The 24,908-nt window shown below is 39.6% G+C and overlaps 1 long non-coding RNA gene across 2 annotated transcripts in view; it reads right to left on the bottom strand.

Moving 5' to 3' along the window:
* Positions 1 to 455: 455 nt before the first annotated feature.
* LOC129205241 (uncharacterized) overlaps positions 456 to 24,908 on the bottom strand; it is a 47,751-nt gene continuing 23,298 nt past the window's right edge. Inside the window, exons 3-6 of one of the 2 annotated variants that reach the window (XR_008576667.1) lie at positions 5,915 to 6,020; positions 5,702 to 5,786; positions 3,090 to 3,214; positions 456 to 2,465 (exon numbers count right to left, since the gene is read on the bottom strand). This is a non-coding gene — a long non-coding RNA (uncharacterized LOC129205241). The remainder of the gene's footprint in view (positions 2,466 to 3,089; positions 3,215 to 5,701; positions 5,787 to 5,914; positions 6,021 to 24,908) is intronic. The other variant, XR_008576668.1, reaches the window with a different exon arrangement.

Raw genomic sequence — 24,908 nt, 5'->3', positions numbered from 1 at the left:
ATTTTCCTCAGGCTGTTCAGATTTCAGGAGGGCTGCCTAAACAAGGAAGATACCCTCTCCAGACAGTAGCATCTGATACAAATTAGGTGAATCAGGATCTTGTATGAGAGATGACACAGAAGTTATTACTGCTGATAAACAGATTCATGGTAATTGCCTGGAGAGAGTTACCTTGTTTGCTTAAGCACAGTCTCCATGTCAAATGCAGAGGGAATTTGCTGGGTTTTGATATATAGACTGACACTAAAAAAGCACACCAATTAAGTGTCACAACAGATCAAGATGCTAAATTTTAAGCCAGAATTGATGACCTTATTAATCTTACTCAAGTTGATTTTCTTTTCCTTACCATGTCAGCCTTGACTGTTTTTCCCATTTGAAAAAAACAAAAAAAACCCCCAAAATTTAGCTTTTTCTTTCAGCATGGTTGAAGAAATATAACTTTTCTTCCCTTACAAAACTCTTGCAAATGTTTCACCGATGAATTCTAGTGTCTCCAAACTGTGGACCACAAACATAAAATTTGGCAGAAGCATCTTCCAGGTCCCAGGTAGTCATATACTGCTTCCATCATCAAAATTATCCAAACTGTAATTCGGTCAAATCTTCTAGCCAGAAAATGCTCAGTAGAACACTAGACTTCAGAAGAAAAAGATATCTAAAGATTCTCTCATGATTTGGACTGATCCTGCAACTGCTCTTTCTAGTTCATAAAGAACCCTGTGACTTAGGTGCTCATCTCCTTCCTACTAGTGTCCAGGCTGCAGGAAGAAGGAAAAAAGCCTGTACAGAGATGAGGAAAAAGCAGGAAGAGGAGAATGACTGAAAATCATGAGATAGTAAGGGAAAGTAGTGACAAAGGGTAAAGTAAACATATACAAAAAGCCTCCAAGTTATTTGAATGTATCACCTGCACACCATGCAACGAACTCCAGCATTCATGAATCACAGGCCTGTGTAGAGATGTGATATAACAATTTGTAGACATTTCCATGTACGTTTGCTTTAGCCTGTCAACTTCTCTCTCTCTCGCCCCGCCTCCCTCACTCTACTATCCCCAATCCTAAGCCCTCCAGCTAAGTGTGTTTTACTGCCATTTTAGTGTCTTGCTTTTTTTTAATATGGTAGCTAGTTACCTGTAACGCACACATATAAAATGGAACTTAATAAAATATAAGTAACATATTATATCCATCTGATTTCACAGCTGTGAGTAACGACTTCTTTGTACTGCTGATGCAGCACACGTATGCACTCACTGCTGATACACACACACACACATGCACTCATACACAGAGGTATATATATATGCCTATATATGACTATTTCAAACACCATGAGTATGTACTCACATTTGGACTCCCGCATTGTATTCATGTTCTTCTAATGCAGATCACAAAGTATAGCACTCACAAGTTAGATGGGTTTTGGCGTTTCTGTGAGTATGAATACAGCAGTTTATTGCCATAAACCATATAGTATTAGAACATTAGTTGTCCTGTGGGAATAAAAAGGACTTGTGCTCTTAATAAGCTGTATGAAGTATCGCCCTTGTACTCATTTCTAAGAGAGAGAAAACAAAATAAATGAGTCAGTGCAAGAAGAAAAAGCAGCTCTAACGAATGAACGCTACCTTGGAAAAGTGAATTCTGTCCTTATTTGTGTCTCAAATTTCCTGCTATAGTGTTTCAGCAAGTCAGTTAAGCTATTATCATATTATCCTTCAGCAAAATAAATTAACCTGCTAGGGCACCTCACACCATCACAGCTATGCTGCTTTGGGTGCTCATGCTTGTTCACAGCCACTGCTAATACCCCCCCGACCCCGCAATGTGTGCCCATGGGGGACAGTCTGCATTTCACAAGGGGACCCCACTCTAGCAAACTTGATTCTACTAGTTCTTAACTTTTGAGATCCTAGCTTGCAATTTTGGTGCTCTTTTTATCCAGATCAAAAACCCCTGAAGTTATCTAGAAGTGTTCTTCAGTGAAAGGCCATGGTGCAGCGAGGGCCGGGGCTGCCTAGGGTATGGAGAGGCAGGAGGTGAGCGCAATGAGATGGCCAGCAGCTACAGGGCTTCACCAGCCCTGCGGTGCCTGAGCGAGACACCTGTGCCAGCTTCAGCTGGGACTGCCGCTCATCAGGCCAGTTCATGGTGGTGGGGCAGGTCCAAGGTCAAGCTGGATGGTCAGTTCTGCTGGGCAGGGCCAAGTCTGGTGAGGGTAGATGGGGATCACTGGGCAGGTCAGTAGCGACAAAACAAGTCCGAAGCCAGTCCACAGGGTCCATGGCTGAGCTGGAGGCTGCTCCTACACCAGAGAGGCAGTAGGACTGAAGGCCCAAGGTTACTTGAAAGGGACCTCCTGGGACCTCAGGCAGGGGTGGGGTAGAGTCCTCTGTGCAGCTTGTCAGGGCCAGGAAGGCCCCTTAGTGCACTCAGATGATATTCATGAAATCCAAGCTTCTACATTAAAATAAAATAAATACAAAAAAAATTGGAAGAGGCTTTATATTTATCATTTTTAACGGGAGATACTACAGCAATTGGTGGTTTAAATGGACGCAAAGTCTAAAAGCATGTGCAGAGCTGGCTCGCATTGCCCTTGAGGTTTTGATATTGTTGGCTCATTTAAAAGAGTGCCCTTGAGGAAGTACAGCATGTCCCGCACAGCTGTAGTCCAATCTGATGGGATAAACTAGGGAATGCGTATTGCCAAAGCACTTTATGAAAGTCAGTCCCTCTTGTATTTGGGTTTCTAAGAAAAGGAGAACGAGAATATATTTTGGGTTTCATTAAGGTTGGCAGTTAATTATGACACCCACAGACTGACGGTGATGGCCAGAGTCCAGTGCCGCAAGCCCTCCCACCGGCAGAGCACCTATTGAATTCAGGGTCACATACTTTGGGCTGGTGGAGTTTCCGTCATGCTTTGAGCAGAGCTTGCAAAGGCAAAGCTCTGCTTATTGTGTCAGCTCATGACAAATGGAAATTGCCTCCTCCACAAGACCACTTGGACCCTCATCACAAAACCTAAATCTTACTTTTTTATTTTGCTGAATTCACAGTGGATAGAACTACAACACATACCAGGGAAAGCTGCCTGCCTTTCAGGCTCTTGTAATTTTGCTGGAGACAATATTCAGGATTAACTTCCTCATACTAGAGGAAAGCTACCACCTCTCCTGCGTCCTGTAGGAACTGAAGAGCCACATCTGCCAGAATGAGCATGCAGAAGTTAGTCAGCATCCTTTTGCAAGTTTTTCTGATTGCCTAAAGAGACCTCTCACACGATAAGGAGTGATTTGCACATTTTGTCCAATATATTCTATAGTCTTTACAGAAATTTAGAAACTGTGACTTTGGGCCAGGGTTGTGATAAGGCAACCCTGAATTTAAGGCTGTCCTTCCTTCTCAAGGAGCAGGAATAAACACCAGCACAGTATTCAATAGCTATATTTATACTTCTGAAGGTGTCATGGTTTAACCCAGCAGGCAGCTAAAACAACCACACAGCCGTTTGCTCACTCCCCCCTCCCAGTGGAAAAGGGAAAAAAACCTCGCAGGTTGAAACAAAGACAATTTAATAGGAAAAAACCCAACCAAACAAAAAAGGATGATGATGATGATAGTAAGAATAATAAGACAAAACAAGTGATGAACAGCACAATTTCTCACCACCCAAAGTTGATGCTCAGCAAGACCCTGAGTTGCCCTGCCTGCCGGCCCACCCCTCAGTTATATACTGAACATGACTTCGTATGTTATGGAATATCCCTTTGGCCAGTTTGGGTCAGCTGTCCTGGCTTCTTGGGCGCCCCCCGCCTTCTCACTGGCAGGGCAGTATGAGAAGCTGAAAAGTCCTTGACTGCTTGGCAACAACTAAAACATCAGTGTGCTATCAACATTATCCTCATCCTAAATCCAAACCATAGCGCTATGCCAGGTGCTAGGAAGGAAATGAACTCTCTCCCTGCCAAAACCAGGATAGAAGGCCACTTTCTGACCTCACCCACAGCCCTATCATTCCTCTTCTCCTGACCAGGTTTGCTGTCCCACAACTTCTCTGTTCCATGGTTCATTTGTTAGAACCTCTGCATGTCCCAGCTCAGCCACTGTAAGGCCAGCTGTGCAACCCAGGAACCCTTCAAACAGCAGAGGCTCCTACCTAAAGCTGGCTCTAGAATTAGGCAGCATTCACAGACATCCTTTAAAGCCCACTGTCCTTCCCCAAGCACTCATAGATTTGTTGGAAACCTGAAGAGACGGTAGCCCCCATTCGCATTTCTGCGCTGACAGCAGTGTGACCTACAGTAAGTCCCCAGGCCCCTGCCCTTGTATGTGCTGCCTGTGCCTAACTTGGGAGCTCAGAAAGCAATCATGTGCCTGTAACAGGCAAAGAAGAGAGCCTGCTGGAGCTCTTATAAATCTCCTGCAGCAGATTTATAAAATGAGCTTATGAAATACACTTATAAGTGCATTTTTTCAGGTCCTACTTTCTGAAAAGCACCTTCCTAAAATGGAAGAGATGCCATTGTTTTACCTTATCCCCCCTCAGGTTATGGAGGGTACAGTTTGCATACATTTGCTCCATGATAAACTGTGCTACACTCTTTAAGTATATCACTGCGAATGGGTACAAACCAGCAGAAAGTCAATGCTGACCCATCCAACCTTATGAGAAGTTTGAAAGTTGCACTTCATATCTACCATCAGTGTGCAGGTTGCTCATCTCTGCAGTTTTTAACTTTTAATGGCTAGCTCTCTCCTTCAGTTGATTGCAGTCCAGGGAAATATATAAGAATCAACACATACATGCAATTTTGCTCCCTGTGGACACTATGGGCCAGGGCGAATCTTTCCCCGCAAACATGCACCAATACAGAACTTAACACCGCAATTTGTAGTGAATGTGGTTTGCAAACACTCCTCTAACACAGCCTTTGGTTAATGGCAAAGTAAATGGTGGCAGAATCTGAGTTTGTGTACAAAATACTCCCATGAAGCACTGGAAGAATAAAATTCCTCAACTGACCCATAGAAATGGGGAATTTTACAGACTTGCAACTTCATAAGACCTGCGAAAGGATAGTCCAAGGGACTCAAATGAGATATCCTGTGGGATAACAGATTGCTATCTGAAAGTAAGTAAGAGACACTAACTGGGAAAATGTGCTAACTTCAGGTTAGGATCATTTTTTCTAAATTGTCACCAATTGTAGAAGCTTCTGGGAGAAAAGAACGTAGGGCAGGAAGGGCACAAAATCTAAATTCTAACTATCAAGGATGTTTTCACACAGAACATAGACTGCAGTGACATTTTTTGCTAAAATGACGAACAAAAGATTAAATCAAACAACCCGGCAGAGAAAACTGAATACTACAAAACAGTCTGCAATAATTCACTGACACTGGTTCTACAATAATTCCCATTACAGGCTTTAGTCATGTTTGTGCCCCTTGTTTTTGATGCTATCCATGGATATCAAACTCAGGATGATGTGGTTTATACATTCATTGAAAACAAAATATTACATTAAATGTGCTAGTGTTGACAGCTGTTGGGTTTTAAAATCACATAGCACAATATTTTTTGCAATAAATTGTTTTTATACTTAACCTGTTTGAAAATGAAAACGAATCCATATGACATCTGACATTAACAATGAAGCAACATACTGAAATAAATACCACATGCTTACATAAAATTTAGAGTTGAATTGTATCACAGAATGCTCAAACACTTCTGAAAAGCAATTGAGGAAAGCAGGATATGTTTTGGTTATCCTGTGAGGAGAAAAAGAAGCAACATTCAAATTATTCAAAATGCATTATTCACTTGGGTTTCATTTCAAGGCTAACAGCCTGGCCAATTTATTAGAGCTGAAATCTTTAAGAAAATATTTTTAACATACTTTATAGCTCTATTCAAACTGATGGTGTTTTTGATAAGTCAAGTACTTTTGCTCAGTCATACTGCATCCACCAACTTTTCACAAGGTTTATCCAAGCAATCAGTGCCTAGAACAAATAGCAAATTTCATGAGAACATTTCAAATGATGCCACATACCATCTAGCAGCTGCTGTACTAGTAATACCATAAAATAAATACCAACATCTTTTATAGTGATCTTCTTTCATGGATTTGAAAGCATCCTGCAATGAAAGGCAAGCACTGGCTGCCAAATTTGCCCCCTGCTCATGTGCATATACACTTCAGTGGTGGCTTATCTTGTCATTGCAGGAGACAGAGCAAACAGCAGGTGGAGGGAGCCAGCGCTGCAAGCAACCAGGCTCTCGAATTCTGCTTAGCAATTTCAGGCATCAATATGAACTGAATGCTTGAGCCACCCTCACCCAGCTTACTATTGGAGTGCTGACTGGGAAAGGCATGTGAACTGTAAAGCTTGCCTGTTTTTCTCAGCTATCCAAGGAAACTACGTGTATTTCCCTATTAGCTTGGCCTCTCACATATCCCTGCACTATCATGGCTACTGCAATGCTAATACCACAACAGCTTTGATTCTGGTAAAGAAGAACGCTAACTTTGCCTCTTGAGTTCTGCTAATGTTAACAACCTGGTGGGACAGGTGTCAGTAATTTCAAAGTAAATTGGTAAGTGCTGAAGGTTGCAAAAGTAGCAAGTATTAACAATCTAGTTTGATGATCAGAGCTTCCTCTCAGTTTTAGGGAAACCTTGATATTCTTATTAAATCTTAATCTTCATCCCATATAAATATTAATGTTCATAATAAGTCAATGTTTCTTTTTTTAAACATACTAGTTTGTTGGTCTTTTATTCACCTGATAAATCTTTCTCTCTCTTCCTTGGAAAGTTATTCTCATCAACTTCTTGTACAGCAGGTGGCCAGCACATGGAGGCTGTTCCTTCTATTCAACCATAATGTGTCCTGTGCAGTGTGTTCCTGGATTTTTTTCCTTAGACTGATCGTACTAGTCTCAGCTGCATTCTGCTCCCTTGGTGGAGAAGGCCTCTTAATCATCCCCTTCATCTTCACTGCAAGCAGTTCCCCCTTTTCCATTCCCCTTCCTATCCCTGTGGTTTATCTTTCTTGAAGGTTATAGCATTCTCCAGAGATTTAGTCAGACAGTGGTAATGAAGACCGGTTTTAGGAAATTAGGTCAGATATCTGTAACTTTCAGGATTAGCATCACAGATGCCATCATGTGAGTTCATGCATAGGTACATGGCAGCTGATGATCTGCAAATCAGTATTGGGTTTCCTGATATTAATATTCTCTTCTTGTTCGCTAGTGTCCCAAGAATGCTGGTCCACGTATAGTCCTCCTCTGAACCCCTGTGCCCTTGAGCAATTTGATAACCGGGGAGGTGGATAAGCAGCACGTCCCCAGCAACTTCCTCAGGTTTCTGGAGGGCAAGGGCTGGCGACCGCCTGTGAAGGCTCAGACTCATTCTGAAACCGCCCTGAATTCAGAGGCTTGATCACAGGATATGATCACCGGCATGACACACTCAAGGGAGAACTTGCCAAAAGGTTATGTGCTGAGTCCCTTTATGGAAGAAACGTTGCTTAGAAAGACCTCACAAATGAGATGTATAAAGCCAGTGCATGGGTAGAATACATCCAGCTCAGGGACTTGGCAGCCATTTCTTGTACCTACCTTTCCAAACAGTGGGGTGTGAAGACACAGCTACTGTCAAACACAGTTAGCAGAACAACCCACTCTCTGAATGCCTGCAACAATCTTTCCTGTTCATCTAACCACTTTTGCAGCCTTTTAAAAGTCTTTTCTTACTTCCCCCAAATGCCCCTATCAATGTACTTTCATTATACTTGCTGTTGTCCCAGTTCAATGCCTCCTAACAGCTAATCTAATTCCAGTTGCTGTGAGTAAATAATTTTTCTACCGTGCCTGCCTCTTGGCTCATTTCTACCTGGTTAACAAGAAAGTTAAGAGCTGAATAAATGGAAGCCCTGTGGCTTTTATATCGATGGATGAGCCTTTGTTCTCACTCCTAAATGAATCTCATTTTCAATTTGTGTGCACGGCTGAACTGGGTCTGTAAACTATAAGGAACGGCTCCTCAGGTGCCTAGGCTGTGGATTATGAATTTGCAGGGTAAGAACAACTGAGGCATGAACAGAGGTAGCCAAGTGGACTCAGCGTGTATACAGCACATACACAAGAGAGGTAACTTAAACAGATGTGTCGTAAATATTTTTCTGTGTTGAAGTCCTGATAAATACAGAATTCAGCTGTTTGGGGTCATGGGAGTCAAGGGTGAGGAGTAAGACAAAGGAAGATGAATCTGTGAGACTTAGGGTTTGGTTCCAGGTACATCTTTTCTTACGATGAAGCTATTTTAACAGTTTATCTACTTTATTCCTTCCTTTGCATAGCAATCCGTAACTACTGCAATAGTACTGATACACAACTTGTTTTGGTGTCAATTCATAAACTGCATCATAGAAACGGTGAGCGTAAACAAAAAACAACTTCAATCACTTATTGCCTTCTGCCACCCTTAGCCACGTAGATCTTGCCTTGCCATGTAGATCTTGCCTTGCCATGTACCCTAGGAGAGATGAACTTGTTGGCCAACTTTTGCAGTTCCTGTCAGCCAGCTCAGTTCCACCACCTGGTGACAGTTTGTAAAAACAGAACTTGGGGGTGATGACCAGACTCTACCGCATTTCTGTCTCTGCTAAACTACTTTGGCACTATTTTCAGCAGTACTCTCTTCAGTAACAGGAACAGAAGAAAGAACTTTTCCTTCTAAATATCCTAACTCTACAGGCTTAGTAACAATCCAGTGCTGCACATATGATTCAGATGAAGATGGCAAAATCAAAGTGACAAACACTGTATTAGTAATGCACATCCAGCCATTGGCATGATGTGCCAGCAGCATAAATGAAAAGTACAAAGGACAGAGGTCTGTAAATTAAGCAATCCTTAAACTACATGAACCACGTATCCAGTTTGGCTAACCACAGAGAGACAAGGGCCTATTCTGAGAAAAGGCAGGAAAGATGCTCAGCATGTACTCAGCAAACAAATATTTTCATAGTATATATAAACTGAGAGATTTGCTTTTCCTTTCGTATATAAAAAGAATTCCTACTGATATCATGTATGTTTATATCAAGCACAGACTAGACTAATTTTGTGCATTGGCTATATCAAATCTTCCATGCTTTTAAGGACACCACACTATTAAAGAACTCTGAAAGTAACCTTAATCTCCAATTATTTTTTTAGTTCTTTAGCTAATGTGCTTTTTATTATTTGTGAAAACAAAACTTCAACTGAAGAAAAAAATCAGACAGCCCTATCTTCCTTCCTCCAGATGAAAAATCAAATACTGAATTACGCAGATGAAAGCTTTAGCCAACAATTTCAACATCATGAAAACAATAGTCATCACAGTTAGCACGGCTGTGAGGTACGCTATCCAAAATACCAAGGGTGGAACAAAGAATCAGCATTTTCCCTCTTAGAAGGGACTCCTCTATTGTCAGATTTTGAATCCCTCAAACAATGGGTAGCCCCATGACTTCAAAAGGATTACCTGACAAACAGAATATTTGTCAAAAGAAGGACAACAGATTCTGACTATGGAGCCTAAGTAGGGCACTATGAAGCATTTTGGTCTCTTGCTGCCCTTGAGGTATTTTTGCTGGGAGTGGATGTCCTTCGTGCCCTGGAGGTCAAGCCAGCATATTTCCCAAAAGCTATACTAATACACACATTTTTGAGAAAAAAGAAATAAGTGACACAAAGCAAATTATGTCAAATGTTGGTCCTATTGAAATCACTGGGAAAAAAATGTCCCATGATTTGAATCAGGCTTTCACTCTCTTATTGTGTGCTTAGCCTAGCATTGAGCTCACCCTAAATTAACTCTCCTCCTTCTACTGCCCAGACCTACAGTATTATCCTTGTTGGGAGGGAGCTGCCCACTATGAACATAGTTCTTAGTTGCTTTGAAGCTGAATTATTTGAGACTGAGATGCTTCATTGCTTTTTTCAAGCTTGGTTCTTTGAAAGAGCCTTTACTGAGCGTCTTTTGATTTAATTGTCTGCTTTCCAGCAGCGAGCAATGCAAAACTGAACAGGGCAGAAACTTAGGCAGCATTGACATCTTCTTTGGGCACTTTTACAGTTTCCACTGCTTTAAAGATCATGCCTAATACTTTAGCAGCCCATTGCTCCCTCCCTCCCAATATATACAATAAGAATCACACCCCTGGAACATTCCATCATTTTTCTTATTAGGACACTATTCCCTTTTAATTTTGTAGTCACATTACCACCCTCCTTCCTTCTTCCCAGCTGACCCCAGGTTCCTGTCCCAACACAGGAAAGGAAGAGCTCTCTGCTCCTACTTCCCCCGTTCTGTTCTTTCTCTTACACAGAAATGCTGATGCCAACCTCCTCCTCTCCCTCCACATGCAGCCATGGCTTTCCAGACAGGGTGGCAGCACAGGAGCCAGCCCCCAGTCTTACAGGGCAATGTGTGACTGCACCCTTAGCTGTCTGATCATGCCTGCAGCTCCCATCCCTTCTCTGTTTCTGTATCGAAGGTGACACACAGATTTAGTGAAAACAGATCCCACAAACTAAGACATTGTAGAAGAAAAGGAAGCTGCCAAGAAATTCAGGATGAGAAGTCTTGGGGGAAGATAACCTCTTCCAGTTTAACACTTTCCACACCCAAGCCCCAGTGGCTGCGGGCTCCAGGTCAACTCTAGAGATGGCTGGAGGCAGCATCCACTATGATTCACAGCCTGCTTTCAGTCCCTGCTGTGCAAAAGGAAGGATGGACTTTGTCCTGGTGCGAGCACACTGGTGCCTTCTCTCTGCCAGGACATTCATTCTTCCCTTTTACTTTGAGGGTGTCCTCTCTGTTTGAGGACCTTTTCTTTGGGATGCTCTGGGTCAACGCTATGTGTTCAGCATTGTTTCCTAAACTGATCTTCTCCTTGTGTCTCTGAAATGCCTCACAGTACACAGAGGGAATTCACACTCGCAGAGTGGAAGTCCTCAGTTCTACAGCCAGCCTCCTCATATTGGTGTAGCTCCAAACTGAGAAAGGATACTCTGCACTGCTTCGGATGAATGTTAGGTTATAACATCTAGCCAACAAAGTCAGACAGTATATGAAACGCTAAAGCACTACCCTGACTAACGCTAGTTAGTGAAGATACAATGGCATTTTTATATGCAATTTTTACTGGAATTATAATCCAGATCAATAATTAACAAAAACTTAGGGATACATGATGCTCTTCTGCATTTTTGAGCAGTTAATGTGTCCTACGCCATGTCTCAGTAGCCACAGATGATGGTGGTGAATTGTAGCATCTGAACAACATCTTGCTTTTTAAGGCTGTCAGAAATGTGGACTGTATCATGTTATGCTAGATAATTTATGAACTTTGAAATAATACAGTTCTTATCCTGAAGCCCTTATGAAAAATGAAAAACAGAAAAAAGAAACAGAACAAAATAAGAGAGAGAATGTTAGATTCCTTGCAAAATTCAAGTTAGCTCAGCCATCTCTGGCTTTACAAAATGGTTTCAATGGGGTTATTTTAGAAGGAGATAAGTTTGAAAAACACAAGGGAAAGGAGAGCCAGGAAAGGTGGGAGCAGTGGAGAAGCAGGTGTGGGAGCTGGAACAAGCAGTCAGGTATCAGACAGGCACTGTCAGGTGAGTGCTCCAGCAAGGAGGATTATCTGCAGCTGCTCGGCCACACTGAGTCACCAGTAGGTTCCAACTGCATTTTTTCCCCATGGAAAATCTACCTGTTTGTGCAGCACTGAGTAAATACCACCTGGGCCTTAATGTCTCCAGTGCAAATTTGCCCCCTGCCCCGCCCCGCCAACCCCCAGCCTGAGTACAGCACTAACCGTATAAGCAGTTTTCATTCTGCAGATGTTGAGGCAGCCTCAGTCTCCAAATCAAATAGGAAATCAATATGTGGATACAGAAGATCACTATAGTAAGCGCAGGTCCCCTGCGCTCTGCTTCGTATTTGCATGACGCTAAGGAATGCAGATGTAAAGTACTATCATTCTGATTCAGTGATATTCACCACTTGCTAAGCAGAAAGATTCATAACTAACATTTGTAAAAATTGTCAGGATAAAGGCACAACAAAATCTTAGATTTATATTGATTAACTATGATGTACATATTTACCAGTAGGTATTTCATTTACAGCTTGGTACAATACTTCATTTCCTAAGACTTCAAGAGACTCAGTGTGGGTATAAAACATTGGACTTGTGCAAGAAGGTTTCAAAGCTTCCAGAACAGAAGGGGGTTGTGCACTGATGGTAGGCAGGGACCTTTTTTCTTTTAAACCAAGGGACATAAATTAAACATTAAATATTAGTGCAAAACAAGTAGCAAAGCGACACCATATTTTGCTTCTCTATCATCACATTCATAACTAAACCACGTCAGTTTCTGTATTCGGCCTGATTTTTCTTCTGCTGCCTTCAGTCTTAATGCTAGAATGTTGTTCAAGGCACGCTTTCCTTCAGAAAAGAAATATTGCTAGTTTTATTCACCATTGAATGAAATCTCTTCTTTATTACGTTAATCTTCTTTGAACTGCTGACCTTAGTGGTTCTCTTTTACATTAGACAAATATGAATCACTGTAGAGCTGGCATACATAGCTAGCTGCTTAACCTGAACTTTGCTTCCAAATTGTGGTGTGGGGAATGGAATATGAATGAAGTAATTACCTAGGACATGCAATCAGCCTGGGATTCATGCCACCAAGTATCATTTAGGTCAAGAGTCCAGCAGGACTCAGAAAGAGTCTTGGATGTATGTGGATAATAAGAACATCCAAACCAAGCAATTCTGAAAGCCCACAGGGAGTTAGGCTTTAATGCAGATATCAACATCTAACTAACATGGGTTAAGAAGAACATTTCTGTGGCCAGTTGATTCTGTAACATTTTCTGAGGCAGCTGATAGAGGTCCCTGTGAGAGACAGCACGCTGAACTACCGGCTGTTGGCACAACTGTATATGCCACTCTTAGTTTTCTTGCTGCAGAGGGGACATCTATTTTCGAACGCCCCAAAATCCAAAGTAAACATTTCTGATGGTATTGAAGCTGGGAAAAGTATTTCTAAAGGGCTACTTGGTGAATGTTAGTATTTCTCTTTGCAAATTAACTGTTATCTTTGTTTTCCCCTGCTATAATACATTAAAAAAAATATCATAGAAGCATAGAATGGTTTGGGTTGGAAGGGACCTTAAAGATCATCTAGTTCCAACCCCCCTGCTGCGGGGGGGTATTGTATCCTACAATACAGGAGATGTTTCCCGCATAAACAACTTCATTCCTCCAGAGGAATGTTATATGATGACAGGGTATGTGAAATGGTTACAGTGCTCATGCGGTAAGTGAGATCATGGGGCACTCTCTGCATTAGGGTTGAATGTAGTCTACCCAAATGTTTTGGGGATCCCTGTGATGGAATATTGATGGAAAGCAAAACCACAACCACTGGGCAAACAGGACCTTCCCAACCACCTGACATCATCAAGACCTAAAGCTTTGGTATACGAAGTATACAAAGTCCCTGTTGTTACTAACACTAATTTAGCTGATAATTAAGCTAGCTTTAAATGGTTTAAGAATGGCGGAATCTGGGTAGTATGCTCCTTTTTCTGCAGTTCTGGCAAATTCTCTTGGGATGCAAATAAATTCTGTGCTGATGTCAGAAATCTTTGCCTCTGTTTACACACTTCAGGGACCATTTCTGTCCAGCCCTTCATGGGGAGAGGTGACACAGGAAATGTCAATACTGAGCCACAGCAGCTGATTTTTCAACGCTTTTTTGCAGAGGCAGACAATGTTCCTTCAGAGTTAAGAAAATCTTGGGCCACTTTTGTTTGTTTTGCTAACAAAGGAAATGGACTAGTGTTTAAACTTCAATATCTTTTTTTTCATTTCTCAAAAAAAGTAATGTAACCATGACATATATACAGATGGCCATTCTGCAGGGAAAAAACACCAAAATTACAAAACCAAACAAAAATTAATCCTGTGCAGTAATTTTGAGATACCAACTGTGCTAACTAAGGCAAATCAAAAAATGGTATGGATCCTGTCTTAAAGAAATTGAGTGAATGTGGACGCCCTGTGAACTCTGAAGGAGCAGTTCATTTACATCTGGATTCTCTGGTTTAATTGGAATAGCACATGCTGGGGTCCCATGAGCAAATGATAATTTCTCATGTCCATGCATTTCTCAAAATCAAAGGTAATAAGATTTTGCACAATGAAAATACTGTAATTTTATTTGAAAGGACAGATCAAATTCTGCTCCTAATACACTGGTGCAGCTTCCCTTCCACTAAAGTAACTGAGACTAGAATCTGATTTTTTTTTTTCTTGGAAATAATGGTTTTGTTTATTCTTTCTTCTTCTTCTTCTTCTTCTTCTTCTTCTTCTTCTCCTTCTCCTTCTCCTTCTCCTTCTTTTTAAACTTTTGAATGAAAAATGATCCTTCCAGTGTTTTTGGAAATGTTTTGGAAAGAACCATTTAAAAGGTGTTCAAAGACCTGAAATTAGGCAATAACTGCAGAACTGTGACATGTAACATGGGGAATACTAAGTTAAAGTTCAGTGGTTTAAACTCAGCACTGATGACTTCCACTGATCTTACTGGATTTTAACCCTTCACGCCATATTTTGGACCAAGGGATGTCTGAAAAACCCACCTCCATAGATTTGAATCTGTTCGAGATCATTATCAGCAGCAGATAGGGTCTCTTCTTATTAGTGAACTTCAGTGACAACAAGAGGCACTTTTGATTGCTCTGCCTATGCCTTCTATTTCTTTGCCATCTGGCCACCTTAAAAAGCTAACTAAGCATTTGAGCAGTAAAAGGTCAGTTCACCATAGACTTCCTAGACTCATATGGATCATGTGGGTCATCAAAGCATATGAATAGTGCTGGGCTTCTTACAGAGAACTAGAAGACCAAAGCACAGGCTCTGTTTTAGCACCTATATTTAATCACCATTGCCTGTTACACAACTGCTGCCTAGGTTACTGTATTTGTAGACAGCTGGGAAGGAAAATTAATGCATTTGATTAACACCTTGGGAACTGTAAAATAATGGTTTTAATACATGCTTTAAAGATCAAGTTAATAGTAAAACCTATTTAGATTCTCTGACACCTCCCATTTAATGGCCCTTTTTCAGGTACTTGTAGCATTGCCAAGCTTCAATCATTTGGGATAAAATTGTCCATCTTAGGTGTCTCCACTGGGCAGTTTTGATTTTTTTTTATTTGTTTGTTTGTGGAATATTACAGCAAAAATAGCTCAGCTGCTGTCAAGGACAAGGCTATGGAAAAATAAGTTTTGTCCATGTGAACTAAGTCCAATGACCTTAAACTGAGTGTTTCAAGTTTCAGATTAAAACCTGGGATGGAGGGAGGCAGGGAGGGAGGGATAAGCACACTTTGTATCAAGGATGTGCCGTTTGCCGTCCCTCTGAAATCTGACCCCAGTTGATTAAATTTCATACTGCTGGGGGAGGGGGGAAGAAAGTTCACACATGTTCAATAGATTAAGATTTAAACAGTTTAATTCCCCAAAGATGTCATCCCCAAAGGTCTGAACATGATGTTCTCATGACTCGTGCTCTGAGTGCCAAGTCTGAGCACCTAAACCGAGGTGAGCAAACGCTTCTTTGGGTGTCCCATTGATACCTCTGATTTAGGTAGTTAAAAGTGCAAGGGAAAAGAGCTTGGGGAGAGGGAAGGGAGTAAACTGTGATGGGAGTAAGTCACGGAGTACTACTGAGTGGGATGAAATGAGAGATTAGATAGATAGGATATGAAAGTAGGGTACAGAGGGGAAGGATTGTCAGTGTAATCATACCTGAGGAAGTAAAGACAGGCTTGGACAAGGAGCTTGAGAGATTTGAGATGACACTAACTCCTAACATTTCATAGGCTCATCTCATAGTTTTCATTTTTTAATATATCTTTGTTGTCTATATTGCTTGTAGAGATGAGACAATATTACATATAGCTCTATTTCACTCTCCTTCATCCTAAACCTCAATTTTATTATCTGCTGAAGGAAATGTTGATAAGAAAATATCAATAGGTTCCAGTAGACTTCTAAGAGAAATTTCTCTCTCTCAGGAACTACAAGAAATGTTACCTTGTAAACAAATGTCCAAACATTTCAATCATTGTAAATGAGAAAGTACTGTCAATAATATAAATTACTTCTAAACCTGAGCATTTCAGGTTTCAAGAATGGAAACACTTCAATGCTTTGTACACAGTTCCAATGAATTCAGGTTCAGACTGTGACCTCACCAAGAAGTACCCCATACCTCAGTAAAAAGGAACTGCACGCTCCTGATTTAAAATCTCCATGGCTGTTTGGTCCTCAGTTACTCATCACAGAGAAGTATGTGCCAAAACTGGTTCAAGTGTTCAAACTGGCATGAGCTCTGAGGACAAAGGTATCTATCAGTCAGTCAGCCCAGTGTCAATCATCCCTTCTGTTCTCAGAGACATCTTTAAATCCTATCTTTCTAACCGTTTCTCTTTTCTGATCTTGACCTCAGCAAGATCAGTTTTAGGAGACTGAATGTGACCTGCCAAGCAACTTGGCCATGATTATATCTTCTCACACACAGCTTCAGAAACTGCTATGGGACATGTTCGGTGATTGCCTCATCAAATGATGTGCAGTATCATTTCAATCTTTCACACCATTGATACCAAAAAAGTGTGATACCACCAAGTATTTTGATATTATTAAATGTTGTTATTAAAGTGATTGCTAGAATTCCAGAAGAATCTAGATGCCTTCCTTCTCTTATTAGCATCCCTGACCTCCTGAATGTCTCATGGAGGCCTAGGACATGCCCTTGAAGGACGTCATACCATCACACAAACTGAAGAGTTAAGTGATATTGGACCATATATTCCACTCCAAGTCCTCCCTAAGGAACCACAATTATATGGTGTCTTATCCCTTTAGAATATTGCTCATCATTGCCTATGCCCTATTGGTAGATGTTTCTTGGTTTTCCTTTCTACTAAGTTGTCCTGCTCCTTGTATTTGCAGAAATAAAGAACATTGCAGCTAGAATCTATATTTCTTCCCCACTGCTTATGTATTGTATTGTTAAATACTGCCTTGCAAAACATCTGGGTCACATAGCTTTCTCCCCCACCTCATCTTCTCCCAAACTCTCCTATTACTATTGCCAGCATCCTAGCAGATGAACTGCTGCTATGTTGAGAGGTGAAACACTAGAGAAAAAGGATCAGGCATACTGAAACAAGATATTTTCTTCTGGAACTAGATTACTGTGTCTTGAGTAGAGCCGGTAAAACTATATTTTATCTTCTACGGGTAATTCTGACAAAACTTATGGCAGAATTTCAAATACTGAAAAATTCAAATGAAAACCAGATTCATTTCTATTTCAAAATAATAATTATTGGGAGCTGAAGTTTGCATGCCTCATGCCTTCTTTTTTCTCTATGGGATGGACTCAGAGATAAACGTGGGGCCAGACAATTATTCCACCATATCTTGCTGTGTCCCCTTCTGGAGAGTTCAAAGATGTTACAAAGAAAAATTTTGTGCAAGTAGAAGTACTAATAACCTACTTCAATAAAGTAATTTTTTTAAATTAAATGATTATTTATTTTTCTTCCCAATGTGTATCACCTAAGACAACTGGAGGACAAGGAAAAGCAAATAATCTTGCTTTTCAGTATTTTTGAATTGAAACTCAGCAACATTTGAAGAAAATATAAAAGCAGTGAATAACAATGAACTAGTTACACAATCTTGTGATCATTCTCTTCACTCCTTGCTATGTCTGAAAAAACATGGTTAGCATAAATCAGAGACACCATGCCTGGCATCAGTGCTGGCTACCAAAGTGGATGACTGTACAAGTGCCATTTCCAAAATCGATAGTGTCCAGGGGGTGAGCAGAGATGTCATCTGGTGCAGTGGCACCAGATAAAATAAACATTATCTTAAGATAAACTGCTTGTTATGGAAAAGTAATGGCTATGATAGTGTTTACTGATCTAGATTTTAAGAGACTGAAAGCAATGTTTTTGTCTGTGATCTGTTTTTTATGAGAGTAAAACCACTAAACCTCTAAAAATTCTAGTTTAAAAACTTGTCATAGTACCAACTCAGCTGTTTCCTTTTTTATATAGCCATAAGATAACTTTCCATTGGTAGCACATTCTATATGCTTTATTGACTGTACTGCTGAGAAGAATAACAGTGAAGCCAAATATAACGGTGAAAAATTATCTTCAAATACAAAAATGAGTGATAAGGCTACTGAAAATCAAAACAACAAAACACAGCAAAACAAACCCCCTAGCATTCAAAAGGAATGAACTGAAGTTAACAGGAAATGCAGAGCATTGAAGCAGATGACCTACCTGAAGACTGCCAAAAATCAATTTATTTCTCTTGCTCTTTCATAATATGTGAGCCAAGATGTAATCCAAAAAAATCTCCACGTTTATGTTTTTCAGAAATCCAGATACTGACATCGCTACTAGTTTGTCATGAATTCTGTAGTGGAGTATCAGCAAAGTCCATAAAATTAGGGCTAACACAGAAAACACAAACTAGACAATGTAAAGGCAGATACATTTATGATTTGCACTGCAGATCAATCCATAGTTTATAACCTCAACTCCTTAAGAAAATTTGCATTGAAAGCTCTTGCTGTCAATTTAGTGTTTGGAGGGTTTTTTTATTTTATTGTCAGTGATGAGTAACTCCACTCGGAAATTGTTTATATAAAAAATGTTTTCATGTTATTGACACAGACAGTTTTGCCAAGGCTGGCAAATTCATAAGAAAAATGAATGTACCTTAGTGCATGTCCCACAGTCAGAGAGAGAATCTCTGCACAACTGGTAACTGTGGGATGTTCTTCCAGTGTAGGATGCAGACCAGGACAGCACCCGTATGGATGTGGTCACATGGATCTGGGTTGATATGGCTCTTTGCTAACCTACCTGGACTAACTGAAAAGCTGTCTTCTGACAAGATAAACTGTCTGAGGAAGTATTTAAATAGTAGGAATAGCTCTTGTTGAATACACCACCTCCAAGTTAGTTTAAACAGATCTGCTGTTTCTGTACTCAATACAGAGAGAAATTTCACCTTCCTACACTTTCTGGGCAAATGCCTTACATACTGCAAGCCAGCACATCATAAATTAATTTTACAATATTATGATGATTTACACCAACTGGTATAGGGACCAAGGCCAATCAGAAAATAAAGAAAAAAGAGACAGATTTAATATGCAGGAAACAGGTTTCAAGCAGTTTCTGGAGGCACTGTATCTAATTCAGAGGAGAATCATTCCAGAAGAGGAAGGCTTTAAGGCTATCAACTTGTCTGGCACTTTTCATAAGCATTAAATTATCTTAAACAATCAGTAAAAGCTTCTTCTTCTGAGGTGATATGTTGAGTGATACAACCCTGACTGATCTAAGTCCAGAAACGTATCATAAGATACATTTAAGAAAGAAAGCGGAAACAAGAATCATGAATCTCTAAACCTTTAAACCCTCTAATCTTTTTTGTTTGGGGGCTGTGGATATGGTTTTAGTCATACAATTAATTATACACAGGAACGACGATTGCTTTCCAGCAGGACGACAAAAAGCTTCGCTCTGAGAGGTCACCAAATCCTGTCTCACTTTGCACATTTGCTTTTACTGGCTGTCCTGCTCTCCGTGTCACCTCCAGCACCAGGAAGCAGATGGGACTTCCTTTCCATCCGGCTGCTGAGCAGGAAATGTTTGACTCTTCGACAGCCAAGAGCTGCGGTGGAAAAGCACGACAGGAAATGACAAGTTCTCAGACACCGCAGCGACTTCCGACTGGCGGGCCATCAAGACTGCATATGCACTCTCCCATCCTACCCAAAACTGAGCATTCTTGAAAAATTAGAAATGTTGACCTCAGGTACAAATGCTGGAAATGGGACTAATTAGTCTGGAAATCTAGCTTGAGAAAAATCACTTGTTCATATTATCCAGACACCCGCTATGCCAAGACCATACTTGCTCTAGAATACGTGCTTCCTGTCCCCTTTGTTCTACAGTATTTTTTGATGCATTTTTATTTTGTAGCCATCCCTAGTTACATTTGAAATTTGATTTTGCTTTCTTGCCACATCAATACAAAGGAGAGGTTTCTCATCAAGGTACAAAATAGACTGGGCCTCATTAATGTATGCATCTGTAACACATTCAAATTCAGAATGACCTACTGTGAGTACTGCAATATGGGATATTTCTGGAGTCTAACATGAAATTGCATTATCTTGAGTTTCCACCTTTCTTGCGATTAATTCTAAGCAGATCTATAAATACAAATACAACTCCTCCATAATATTAATACTGATATCAACTAAACATAGTCAGAGAATAGTTCACAGATTAGCTGAGATGGGAAGGCACCTGCAGAGATCATGTGGTACAACCCCCCTACTCAAAGCAAGGACAACTACAGCAGGTTGCTCAGAGGCATGTCCAGATGGGTTTTGAATATCTCCAAAGATGGAGACTCCACAGCCTCTCTGGGCAACCTCTTTCAGTGTCTGACAACCCTTACCGTAAAAAAGTTTTTTCTTATGTTTAAATGGAATTTCTCATGTTTCAATATGTGCCCATTGCCATTTGTGCAATCACTGGATACGGCTGAAATAACAATAATAAATACAAGTAATGCTAATATAAATACATGAAATATTAAGATCAAAAGGGATAAAGAAACAAACCATGAGCCAAACAAAATGGGAGATATTATAGCTAATTAAATTTATGACATTCTTTGATTAAGGACAGAAGAGATTATTTCATATGATCCTTCATATGAATCACAAGCTAAGAATTCTTATCTGGATATTCCTTTCCTGGGACTGTAAATTTTATGTTGTTGAAAAGGGCATCTGGTCTTGATAGCACAGAAAACAAAAATACTTGCTATTGAATAAATTAGGAATATAAAAGCATTTCTTTTTGCACTCTAAATTTCCTTCTTTTTTGCTCTATATGAATGGAAACAGGTCCACCTGGTTTAGGTACTTAATCTGTTTATTCACACATTTATTTGCTAGTATATGTTCTCAGGTTTGTTTTTTTAAATTCCTGGAGCCTGCATTGCATATTAAAAATGAGATAACAGTCCTGCATCAGCATCCAGCTTAGTTAGATCTCTGTCAAGGTGGCTGGAAGTCTGACCACCATACAGAGATCCTGCTGAAATTATGTTTTAAAGCTTGACTGACTTTTCCACTTCTGACTCTGCTAACTTCTTTGCCATTCACACTGTCTGCCTTCTTTACATTTCTTTGTCATGGGTTCTGCTTTCGTTTCAGCCTTCGTGACTGTTAGTGAGATCATACATAATCTGTTTTACCTCTAAGTAGCTGGTCTCTAGCTTTGTGTAGACCAAGAAACAAGTGGCTGTCCATTCTCTCCCAGTATGGATACCTATATTTTGGGTGTATAATGAAGCAGTCTTTGTAAAGGAAGCACTTAATTTTCTCTACAATCAGGACAAGAAGGTGTTTTTCAGCATCACTGGAAGCAATTTGCTAGTCTAAGTCTAGTATGTGATTTAAGCTAACCAGATCACACCAGTTATCTTCTAGGAAGGCTATGATTACTTTGTGCCTGTGCATGATTTCTTCTGTATTTCCAGACTACTGATTTACAATTCTGCATTCCGTAGCTTAGTGACAACATTGATTTTATGATAAATTTTTCAGTCTGAAAAGTGTTCTCAGAACATTGAAATCAGCTATGCTGCACCACGATCTTATCTCTTTGCATGTGCCTTTTAATTGCTGAAAAATAAATTGCCACAGACATAACTAGCAGCAGAAACTCATCAGTATAATGCAAGCCATAGCAGAATACAAAAATGGGCTTTAGAGCATATTTTTCCTTAATTTAAAAAAATACCTTGGATCATCTTACTGACCTGGTAACTGAGATGAAAGTACTGGGAAATAAATAGCCTCTATTTAGCCATATCACAACTATTTATGTCTTTCCATGTTGCTAAAATATTCCCAACAGAGCTGACAGCCCTTAACAAAACCAGAACAATCACAGATTATTGTCAATTCATTCCTCGGCATTTGGCAAAAATTAAATCATATCATGACTGCTGAGGAGGCAAGCAGTTACATCTGACATTCAGTTCTACCATTATATGAAGCACTTAGAAGTTATTCCAGTTTTCAAAAATAGATTTACATGTATTGTTAAAGTGACATATTAACAAATATCTGCCCTGAGGTGCTGATAAGCAGTAACTATTCATTTTATGTGAATTATTGTTTATCTCCTTTTAAATCCCAAATTAATATCTGAAATATTTCAAGCTGTCCAGTCCTAGAGAGGTAAATAATGAGAAATAAATTCACCTATTCATATTCCAATTTCCTTGTCTATTACATAAACACAGATATTTGCCAAAGAAATGTCTAAACAGTGGGTGAATCCAACTCTGTGACTATTTGCAAAGAGTGGTTAAAAGATTTTAACACTGTCCAGCACTATAGCAATTCAGAGCTCCTGTGATTTTGATTTTGCCATGTTCGACTTGCATTAACTATGACGGCATTTTTGTAATGTGGACTCACGCCTAGTAATAACTAACTTGAAGAAAGGTGTTAGATCTGATTGCATACCATCACTAGCTCTCTTCCATTATTATTTTGAAGAACTCGTACTGAGAGCTGATGATGGAAACCTGCAGGCAGGGTTACCAGTTTGTGTATGTAAAATTTCTGATACTGACTGGATCAGATTCTGGCAAATCAAGGTGAAAAAATTGTCTCAATGCAGTTGTAGAAAAAATGCAATTAGGTCAAAGATATTCCATCAAATGACAACAATACGGATGACATCTAAGATGTTTTTATCTAAATCTATTATGAGAGTGGAATATCAGGAGCACTTCAGATATCTCTGCTGCAAGTACCTAAAGTAAAAGGTATACTAGCCACCTCCTAGAAGCTGAGCATTGAGCTGAGCTCTTAATTTCTGGTATTGTAAGATTCAGTCACATCTGAAGAAGAGGAGGTTTTCCAATGCAACTGAAATTGAAACTTCACCAGTCACTTGCTGTCAGCTTTTTAATGTATGTGTGGTAGATGTGCTTTAAAGAAACAGAACATTAAGAAGCCTTATACTTTTCAGTGAAAATGCTTCAGAGAACTGCTGCATTTTAGTTCTGTCTCAAATACGAATATGAAGGCAAGTGCCCAAATTTACAGCCTAATCAGGGTGACAGATGATATCATTATACTTAATATAAGGTGAAAGTTTTAGTTTACAGATCATTTGGTCATTGATGAGCTGAGGAAGATCAATGTTAAGTCTTGCAGGGGCTAATTCTAGGAAGGGAGGGCTACCCAAGACTTTAAATGGCCTATGGTTTCATAGCCCAGTCTTCCTACGGAATAATGCAAAATATAGAGGAAGATGGTTGGGCTATGGTTATATTTTCTGCTCAGTATGACAGAACTTGGTGCTGCATGGTGTAAGGTTAAGAAAATTACCAATTTCCTGAAAGAACAGTAGACGTCATTACTTATAATTTTCTTGTTTAGGTGAGAATCACTTCTGTTTCCATTGACAAGACACTCTGATGGTTGATTATGAACAATTTGTATTCCATTATATTCTAATGGAAGTACATGTAACATTAGGAGATTGAAAAATAGTCTTCAGGTCACTTAACTGTCTTTTAGTACTCAGTATAATTAAGATTTAATTTTACATGAGTTAGCCCAGAATGCTGAACAGTTATAGTGGATCTCTATTTCTGTCTCTTCAGTGAAGACATTTTATGTGATGATAATTGTGATTTTAGTGACACTATGTCTAAAATGTTTCCAATTTAATTAATTATTCCGTGTTACCAACAAGTCACAGCAAAATTAAGCATTCTGGAACTGCACCTTGTTTGTCTGTTATAGAAACACCATGCAATCAAGTATATATATACCAATAAAAAAGCCAAAGCCTCTTGAGTGATTTAATTAATTACTGTCCTCTCATTCACAGTTCAGTATCACTCCTGGTAAAACCATTTTTAAATTGGCTAAAAATGAACACACAAATTATATTTAAAAATTAATTTAGTTTGTATATGTATATAAGAATAATCTTTTCTTCATTGTACTCTTCCTCGGCCTCTACCTACCCATCTCTCTGATGTAGTTACTGTCTATCCTGATTGTTTAAAATATTCATCAGGAAGCAGGCATCATGAAGAATGAATAATATAGTAAATATTTTTTAAACAAAATGTTATTATTCTACATTGATGAATTGCATGCTAATTTTAAAAGCAACCATTCAACTTAATCTAGAAATTACACAATACTTTGGGCATAAAGTAGGTATTATACAATACTCAGTGGGGTAGAGGGTGTTACAGAAAAATGTTGAGCTGAACCATTGACTGTAGCTCTAGCTGAAGTACTACTGACAGATATAACTAAGACAGATTAAGTATTTCCATTTAAAATTCATTCTGTCAATCATTTATAACTCTCTGAAAATTTCAATTCGTGAGCTGAAATTATCCATACATGTTCTCTCCTCCTAGGACAAATAGAAATATTTGAAAGTTCGAGAGCAAATGGTTAATCTTATTCTCCTCTCATAGCGAAGCAGCTAGTTACACATAAAGTAATTCTTTTGATTTTAAGAATAAAAGCCCTATGGTTGCAGATTGAAAAATTAAACTTGGCATACAGGTGTAGCTTTGAATATTCAAGAGAACACTTTTTCCATTTCACCTAACTGTGAGTTTTTGAAAACTG

This window comes from Grus americana, chromosome 3, assembly GCF_028858705.1.
Source record: "Grus americana isolate bGruAme1 chromosome 3, bGruAme1.mat, whole genome shotgun sequence".
NCBI classification, from domain to species: domain Eukaryota; kingdom Metazoa; phylum Chordata; class Aves; order Gruiformes; family Gruidae; genus Grus; species Grus americana.
The sequence above is the reverse complement of the archived record's forward strand: the minus strand, read 5'-3'. Positions and strand labels throughout refer to the sequence as shown.